We start from the raw sequence: 9,198 nt of genomic DNA on the forward strand, positions 1-9,198 counted from the left end.
ATGTGGGTTTCACTGGTGTCCACCTTGTGAAAGAAGTCCGCTGCGCTGCGGCCAGAGTTAGTTACATGTGGACACATATGCACACGTGTGTGCACCCGTGTCAGGGCTGCGGGGGAGATTTCTGTTGTGCGCAGCCCAGGAGCAGGTACAGATAGAGTGGTGTGGCAGGAATTAAGCAGGGTTGAGTGGTGAAATGGAATAGGCTTTATGATGTGGGTAGACACATGTAAGGGAAAGTCACTGTGCTTTACTGTTTCACTGTAGGAACGCACCAATACTCTCCTATGGAGACCGAGACCCCATTTGGTAGTTTCAGTTTCCTAGGGCCTACAAATTCTAGAAATGCACCAAAGTACACTCTAAGTTGTGTAAAAAGAAGTATTCTGCTGAGTCCATAGCCATATCCGTACTACCTATGGGTCATCTAGAACTGTCATATTCCTCTGACTAAGCTCATATCCAGAGACCCCTAGACGATGCCATCTTGAAGTATCCCAGAGGCCTGTGCAGGATGGAGGGAGACAAGGCAGATAGTTGATGTGTCGCTGCAGGATAGGGCAGAAGTGCCTTCCTGTCAGCCCCCTCCAATTTCTCTTAAAAGGTCTTGCACAGGAGGAGCTCTCTCTGGGGTGTGGTCTTGCTGTGGAAGAATGGTGCTGGAAACTGGTGCCATGGGCAGTTGGAAGGAGGAAGCCCTTGACTGTCCCAGGACTCTGGACTGCAGCTTTGAGGGAGTCCAGGGCCAGTGATGAGAACCCTTGCCCTCTGCGCAAGGAGAATAGAGGCCCAGAAGGAGACCCAGGTGACAGGCTTGTGTACGGAGCCAGTAAAGACAGCTTCATGCAGAGTCACCTCTTGGAGGAAAGGAGGGTGGTGAAAAGTGTTCCATATGGCTAGGGCTGGCAACCAGGAGCAAGAAGAAGCCAACATTGTGAAAATCAGCTGCACAAGGGACGAGATATGCCCCACACAAGGTAGCTGACCTTTGACCTCTAAGCAGACCAACAACGAATTGCACAGGGCTCTGCCATGTTCCCCGGGGTGGGTCAGGTCCCGGGGGCTGCCCCCAGAAGAAGGAGATGCCGGGGAGTTTCGTTGCACCCCCAGTAAGGTGCCTACATAGCCCCCGAGAAGTACAGTTAGGAAATTGCCCCCATGGGGTGCCAGGAGCATAGCCCTGCCCCGACGAAGACGGAAGTCAGAAAACACCGTCCCACAACTTTTGAAGTTTTGCCAGGGGCCTGGGACCCCCAACTCCGAGCCCGGCAGAAGTCGGGGGACGGATTTCACCCCTGTGAAATGTGAAGCAGGGGAGCACCACTGCGCACCCGTGAAGAATTTACTGGGGTCCAGGTACCCCCAACTCTGGGCCCCACTGAAAAGAAAGGCAGGGAGCACCATTGCTCTACCTGTGAAGAATTTCCTGGGGCCGGGACCCCTAACTCCGGGACTTGGTGTGAGCAGCAAGGAGGGGGAGTGCCGCTGCACTCCGCGGCAAGAAGAAGGAGGGGGGAATGCCACCGCATTCCCCCAAAGCCCCGCTCGAACTGCAGCATTATCCGTGTCTGCCCGCAGGAGCGGGCAGACCAGAACGAAGAGCCTGATCCCATGGCAGCACGCGAGGGTGCTGGCCAGTCGGGAAGCCGGCGAGAGCAGCCGGGGGTGGGTCCCTGAGCTGCTCTCCAACCTACTTCCAAAAGTGGAAATGGAGAGTAAGGCCGCCACCACAGACAGTGCGGCTATCCTCAGAGCAGGGGGAGAGCCTCTGCTATAATATGCAGGAGATGGGGAAAAAACACTCCATCATGCCTTGCAAGGCATGTGAAAGCCTGCAGAAAAACCTGCTGGTTTTGGCGTATGGTAGCCCCAGGAGGAGGGGGTCTCTACCACTGGCGTGGAAAGGTGCAGGAGGAGTTGCAGGAGCAATGTAGATTCCCCAAGTAAAAAAGAGGCAAGTTGCCCCCCCCAAAAGTCTCTTGGGACTTTAAGGAAACAACGCCTCAAGGGTTCAGCCGGGGGGGTGCTCCTCCATTAGGGCGGAGGAGCATTGTCCCACTGCTTTCTCACAGTGCGAGAAGCAGAAACTTAAAATGGTATTTTAAATACCATTGAAAACAGAAGGGGATGCCTGGTTTCGGGCTTGCGGGTCAGGTAGGTCTGGCTTGCCCAATGCTGTGGGCCCTGTTTGTAAGCCCTATGGAGCCGACCAAACCAGTGCACTGTGCCTTTTCTCTATTTAGGCTGCATGTAGCCTACATAGAGAAATCGAGAAAATAGAGACATAAAAAAATGGCCTCCCCAAATGCGCCCAGCTGGGCTCTGTTCTCACCAATCACAATGCTGTCTTTGCAGCATTGTGATTGGCTTAGTGGAGGGGAGGGAGGCTGCCTATGGCAGCTTCTGCTTCCTGTTCAGGAGAGCAGCAGGAAAATGCAGGCAAGGCCAGGAGTTGAGGCGGAACGGGACCCTCACGCGACACCCCCATCTCCCCCACACGTCCTCCCATCCCACGAGTCATGGCAGCGGCGACTGGGTTCCGCCAGGCTTTAAAGCTAACCTTTGACTGGAACATTTGTTCTGAAGCTGGGTGGGGTTGTTTAGGACTGCACCAAGTACTGAGAGGCTGAATTTGGGATGTCCTGGGGAGACATTCCCTAGAGGTGAATGGGTGCAAGTGCACAAGTGGTGCATTTACATGATGTTCTTCCTAATGGGGACTAAAAGTCACATTTATCATGGGAAATTATAAGTTAATTGGAAATATATTGATAGGCATTCCTGCCAGGGTGCCTGGTTGTACTTGCATAATCATGTGATTATAAATGAGACGCCTTTTGGAGGCGCTGTTATTGACTCGTGGTATCCCTGTTATCAGATATGATAAGTATCTGTCACTCTAAGTGATGCTTGCTACTGCGTTAGTTGAACACCCAACTGTCAGCCACTGTGATTTGTGTGTACACTGTTTTGTCAGTAAGAGGCTCAGTCAGGGTGTCACTATGGGTGTCACTATGGCAGGTGCTCCCATTATAAATGCTTGTTGAGTTAATGGGGTGGGCCGTCACTGGGATGGTGCCAGTGGGGAGGCCTCTTGTTCCAGGTTATGGTCAACCCACTGCATTTGGGGGCAAGATGATGGGATAGATGTGAGTGGTAGTACTAGACAGGCCCCTGCGGGAGGGGTGGGAAGGTTATTCAATGTCAAGAAGTATTTTCAACAGCTTATGTAAATTTGTAAATTGATGCAGAATATTGAGTAGTGTGTGTGTGTGTAATAAATGTACTCTTCCTCTTTATAAAGCAAAGTAAGGACCGGACAATCAATTATTGAGTGTTATTTCTGCTTGCTTATAAATGGCGATTACTAGCCCACACCACCTCCCTTCAGTAAGCCTTAGACTGCTCTGCAATGCTACCCCTTGAGAATCAAGCATTACAATGGGGTGTTTGGTTCCCAGTGAAGGATTAAAGTAGACATATTGTTTGTTCAGGCCTCCCAAATATTGCCTCGTTTTCCAACAGCTGTCAACACCCTCTATATGACCACTTCCTGTGTGAAGTGGGCACAACCCTGGCCCAGAGAGCACAATTCCACCAAAGCGTAGATGGTGAAATGATAAAAGTTGTGTTCACATCAGGTAGCTCACATTAGGGGTGGTACTAGCCTAAGAGGTCAACATGCGTGCTGAGCACTGTTCCCTGTAGGGTGTGTGCTCGTGCTCACGCAGCAATGCTTCTCTGAGCGCGCAGTATTTGTTTTTTCTTTACCAACAAATTGCATTTGGTTTTTTTGCAATAGGTAGGGGTCGCAGCCCCACCCAGACAAGAGAGGCGAAAAATTAGATTGTGCCAACAACCATATTTCTGACTTATAACAACTCCCACCAAACAAGTAGGTGACATAAACGAAAAACTCACAGACAGGTTCTAGTCTCGATATTCAAGCAAGCGGTGTATTCTTCATAGCGTGCCACATCAAAAATGTCCATGTACCCATTTTAGAACTGACAGTGGGGATATAACAGCACAAAAATACCTGAGCCATTCTCAGGGGTCCAAATTGGGCAAGGGGGGAAGGTCGATACCACAATAATCTGCCCATCAAGTCCAGATTTTGCGATGTTTAGAGGGGTACTCTCTGGCTTCGAAAACAGCAATCTCCACCCCCATACATTTATCTAGCTCAGTTTCCATTTGCCTAAGGTCAGGCGATGTTGCCTTCCCCATTTGCGCTATGTCCCTATTGGCCACTGTTAAAGCCAAAAACTGTAGGTGCTGCTTATACCTATTCCCCCTGATATCTTCTGTTGAATGTAATAAGAAAAGTTGTGGATCAAAGTGGGAGATCCCATGACAGCACCTGGTGGAGGCATGATCTGATTCGACACCAAAACTGCTGTAATGCCGAGCAGCTCCAGACTGTGTGTAGGATTGTCCCCTCCTCCCCATCACCCCTCAGACACATGGGAGACTGAATAACACCCATCCGCCACAGGCATACTCTAGTGTAGTATGCACGGTGTAGATATTTGAATTGGATGAGCTGAAAACGCATGGAAACCGCCTCACCCCAAGGGCTGGAAATGGTTTCGGCCCAATCATCATTGGTGATTTAGGGTATATCTGCCTGCCATGCAAGTCGTGTCTTGTCCAGTGTGGTGGTTGTATGAGTTGTCATTGTCTGATATACCTGCTTAATCTTGTGAGGTCCTAGGTCTCCTGTAAGCAACCGGCCCTCTAGGGGCTGAAACTCAGGGAGGGATTCTAATATTCGGATCTGAGGGAGAAGTGCATGTCGGAGTTGAAGAAACGTATAAAATTGTGATTTGTGTAAATCGAAATCTTCCTGTAGTTGTTAAAATTACTTCATTGTGGTGCCACACATTACATCCCAGAGGGTTGAGATCCCAATATGGTCCCACCCTCCAAACCCCTTCAGCGTTGTCATGGAGCTTTGGTATGTCCCCTGTCATAGGGGAGTCATTTGAGTAAGTGTCCCCTTCCAGCCCATCTGTCGGGTCTTCGCCCGCCAGAGTTGAATCACCACCTTGCCAGCCGGTGGCAAATGATCGAGATGAACGGAAGTGTACAATAGGTGAAGAAGCGGGACCTGATCCATTGCAGCATGTTCAGCCACATATGCTGGATCTGTGGGGTAACTATACCACCATTCGTTTATTATCAGGATATGGGACGCTACATAATAGGCATAAATATCTGCTGCGGCGATCCCTCCTCAATATGTAGATTGTGTACATGTACGGAGAGCCAGTCTGACCGCCCCACCGTTCCACATAAATGTATTTTGTAAGGCTGCGACTTGTGTGAACCATGAGCGTGGAATGGGGTATAGGTAGTTCTGGAGACGATACAGAATCCGGGGCAGTGACACAATTTTAAAAATGGCAGAGCGCCCATGTAGGGAGTGAGGGAGAGAGGGCCACACACTGGTTTCGCTGCTAAGGCCAGCCAAAAATAATAATTAATAATAATTATAAAATAATAAATAAGTAATAAATAAGTAATATTGCGTGCCCAGGAGACTTTCGGACATGGGGAGATATATATGCCGAGATATTTGAAGCCATCAGTGGCACCAACTCTATGGAACTCTATTCCACAAAAATTACGACTGGAACCAAACTTCAGAACTTTTCGTAAAAATATCAAGGCATGGCTATTGGACCAAGATTAAGGCTCTGTTTTACTCCCCACGGTACTGATTGACTTCCAAGGCGCCGGGAAACCCTCTGGGTAGCTGTCGCGCCATATAAATGGATTAAATAAATAAATAAAATAAAATAAATAAATCAGTTGCCCGAGAGAGTTGCGATGCCCAGGTGTCACGTCCCTGATGCCCGCACACTGGGAATAATATAGATTTGGCGGTGTTAGCATGAAGGCCCGTAGTTCCCCCAAAAACCCTGAGGATTTCCAATATACGGGGTCCCGAGTACTAAAGATCTGTCATGAAAAAAGGACATCGTCTGCATATAAAGCTATATGGTCTGAGCATGACCGGGACCAGTCGAACCCCCGAAGGACCGGGTCGCTCCTAACCCACGCCTCCAGGGGCTCAATCGCAAGAGCAAACAATAGTGGAGACAGGGGACAGCCCTGCCTAGTGCCCCGCTGGATAGAGAAAAGCTGTGAGTGGTGCCCCGCGACCCAGACTGATGCTGTCTGCTCCGTGTAGAGCAGGCGTACGTAAGTCAAGAAGCAAGGCCCAAAGTTTATCGCCTCAAGAAGCTGGAATAAATACACCCAGCTCAGGGAGTCGGACGCCTTGTCTATGTCGGCGAGAAGCAGGGCGGCCGGTCGGCCCAGCGTTGGGGCAGCCGCCATGGCATTGTGTACCCGTCGGATATTATGTCAAGTAGCCCTGTGTGGCATAAAGCCACCGATACAACTCCGCAGGCGATCGGCTTATACTTTCCTCAACAGTTTTGGTTCAAAATTTATAAGAGAAATGGGGCGATATGAAGAGGGGTCATCCGGGGGCCAGCCGGGCTTATCGTAAAGCACTATTTCTGCGTGGTTAGGATCCCTTGGCAGAATGGCGGACTCCGCGGTCTTCTGAATGGTTGCCAATAGATGGGGCCCTAAGGTGTGTATGTTCGGCCTTAGGAATTCCATTGGGAACCCATTAGGTCCGGGAGCGCGACCAGGATGGAGCGCGTTGAGGGCCCCAGTAAACTCATCTGTTATAATAGGAGTATCTAGTTGTTCACGGAGATAATCAGGGAGTCGGCGGGGGGGAATATCTACAAAACATTTGGCAACCAGTTGTGGCAAAATTTGTTCATCTCTGGTATGGAGGGCAGTAAAGTGCCTAGCAATTTCTGCAGAGACTCCCTGTGGTGTCATGTGGAGGGATATGTAGGTGAGAGGTACACCTTAAAGAACTCAAGGGAAATGAGGTTATCTAACCAGACAAGAAGTGAATCCCCTTGAGAGTATTATAGGAATTGACTAACACATAGCCTAAACATTCACAGTAACATTAAGTCTATTGCAAGCACAAATATATATAGTATTGTACTACATATATTTGTGCTTGCAATAGACACATTCACAGTAACATTAAGTCTATTGCAAGCACAAATATATATAGTGTTGTACTATATATATTTGTGCTTGCAATATACTTAATGTTACTGTGAATGTTTAGGCTATGTGTTAGTCAATTCCTATGATACTCTCAAGGGGATTCACTTCTTGTCTGGTCATGTGGAGGGACCCATCATTGCCACGAATAGCAGGGACAACCGCCGGGGACGCATCCGCCTGGCAGAGTCCATGGAGAATCTTACTGAACTGATCACCCCATTGATAGATTTGGTGCTGTGACGCCTCCCAGCTCTCCTTTGCTTCGCCCATAAGATGTTGCCGAAGATCCTTCGCAGCAGTTTCTGACGATTAGTAGGGTTAGGATCAATATTGAGGGGGGAGGCCAATGTTGCTTGATGCGACTCCAGAGCCTCCAACAGCTCCCGTCGCGTGTGCTTTTCATTCGTACGATAACTAATCGCAACACCACGGACAGTCGGTTTTAGGGCTTCCCATAGAATAGTCCACGAGGGGGCGTGGGGCAGTTATCTTCTAAATATGTAGTGACCGCTGGGTGAAGCATTTCCTGGTATGCTGGGCCCCATGGGTGCCACGGGGACATTTACCACCTGAAGGGGGGTTTTCGGGAGTGGTTGTGGAACTGTAGACTAATCAGAGAGTGGTCGGAGAGCCCACGGGGCATGTGGGTCACACGAGAAAACCTATGAAGATGTATCCGTGGAGCAAAAAAATAGTCTAATCATGATTGTGACCCATGCACCGTGGAAAGATAAGCAAAGTTAAGTTCAGTGGGATGATATGCGCACCACACGTCAGCCCATCCCAAGGTAGTGACTAAGGTATGCAGCTTAGTTTGGCCCTCTAAAGGTGTGCTGTCTGGGCTATGTTGGCGGTCCAGTGGCCCCATGGTGTCATTCCAGTCGCCCCCTAGCAGGGTGAAGTTTTTGTGTACACCGCCCCATGTTGCTACCAGTTTATCAATAAATGCAGTTCCCAGAGGGGAAGGCACTTAAATGCTGCCTATGGTGACCCGCTCCCCGGACAAAGTGCATGTGAAAAAGAGGAACCGACCTCCCAGATCTGCCCGGTGTGCAATGCATTGAAGTTGGACCCTGCGGTGGATGAGAATAGCCAACCCTCTGGAACCCCGAGTAAACCCAGCGTGGTACACATGGTCGAAACCAAATCTAGCTAGGCAAGGGGCCTTGGTGTCCAACAAGTGGGCTTCCTGTAAAAGTAGGATGTCTGCCCCAATCTTTTTGCTTGGTGTAAGATTGCACCCCGTTTAACCTTGTTGAGAAGACCTCTGATATTCCAAGACACTACAGTTAGATCCCCAACCTGAGTAGCATCACCTGACATTATCACCCCTTGAAGTTACAGGTAGAAGAGCACAGATATAATGGCCTGCGTGCCCCCACTAACCCCCACTGCCAAGAAATAGGAGTATCTGTTGCAATTTTTGACACAGGAGATCCCCAATGAGGGACCCCCATATCCACACCAATGGATCCCTTCCCACCCCACAACCATACATAACAAGAGGGCACAATAAGTCAGTGGCTATGCAGTCCCATGGTCGTGCCCCATGCCCACCCAGAGGAGACTATTGTGAAAAAGGTTCTAAATAGACCAGTCCCAAATCAACTTGCAGTTTGAGTGCGAATATGGCTTCTGGACTGTCAAGGTGGCTTTTCTGGATTTGCCGATCTCCTGCTTGAACCCGAGCCACTTTTTTGGGGGGATTAGTTTCGCTGTGGCTGTTGACTACGTGAGCAGGGAAAGGAATCAGAGTCAACTACAGGTGGAGAGTTAGGTCTCAGTTGAGGGCGCTCATCTGTCCATGTGAAAATGGCCTCAGGGGTGTCAAAGAAAAAGGATTTGGAGTTGTAGATCACCTGCATCCTGGCTTGGTACAGCAACATGTATTGCAAGTTCAGCTCACGGAGTCTGTGCTTCACAGCTGTGAAGGATTGGCGCTGTTGCTGGACCAGGCACGTGTAATCCGGGAAAACCATAATAGGATGAGATTCATGTTGATAGCCGTCTTTGTGAGTTCTGGTGAATTGTAAGATTGCATCCCTATCGGCATAGTTCATGATTTTGGTGATGACTGGCCTTGGAGCC

Source organism: Lissotriton vulgaris, chromosome 7, assembly GCF_964263255.1.
Source record: "Lissotriton vulgaris chromosome 7, aLisVul1.2, whole genome shotgun sequence".
Classification (NCBI taxonomy): domain Eukaryota; kingdom Metazoa; phylum Chordata; class Amphibia; order Caudata; family Salamandridae; genus Lissotriton; species Lissotriton vulgaris.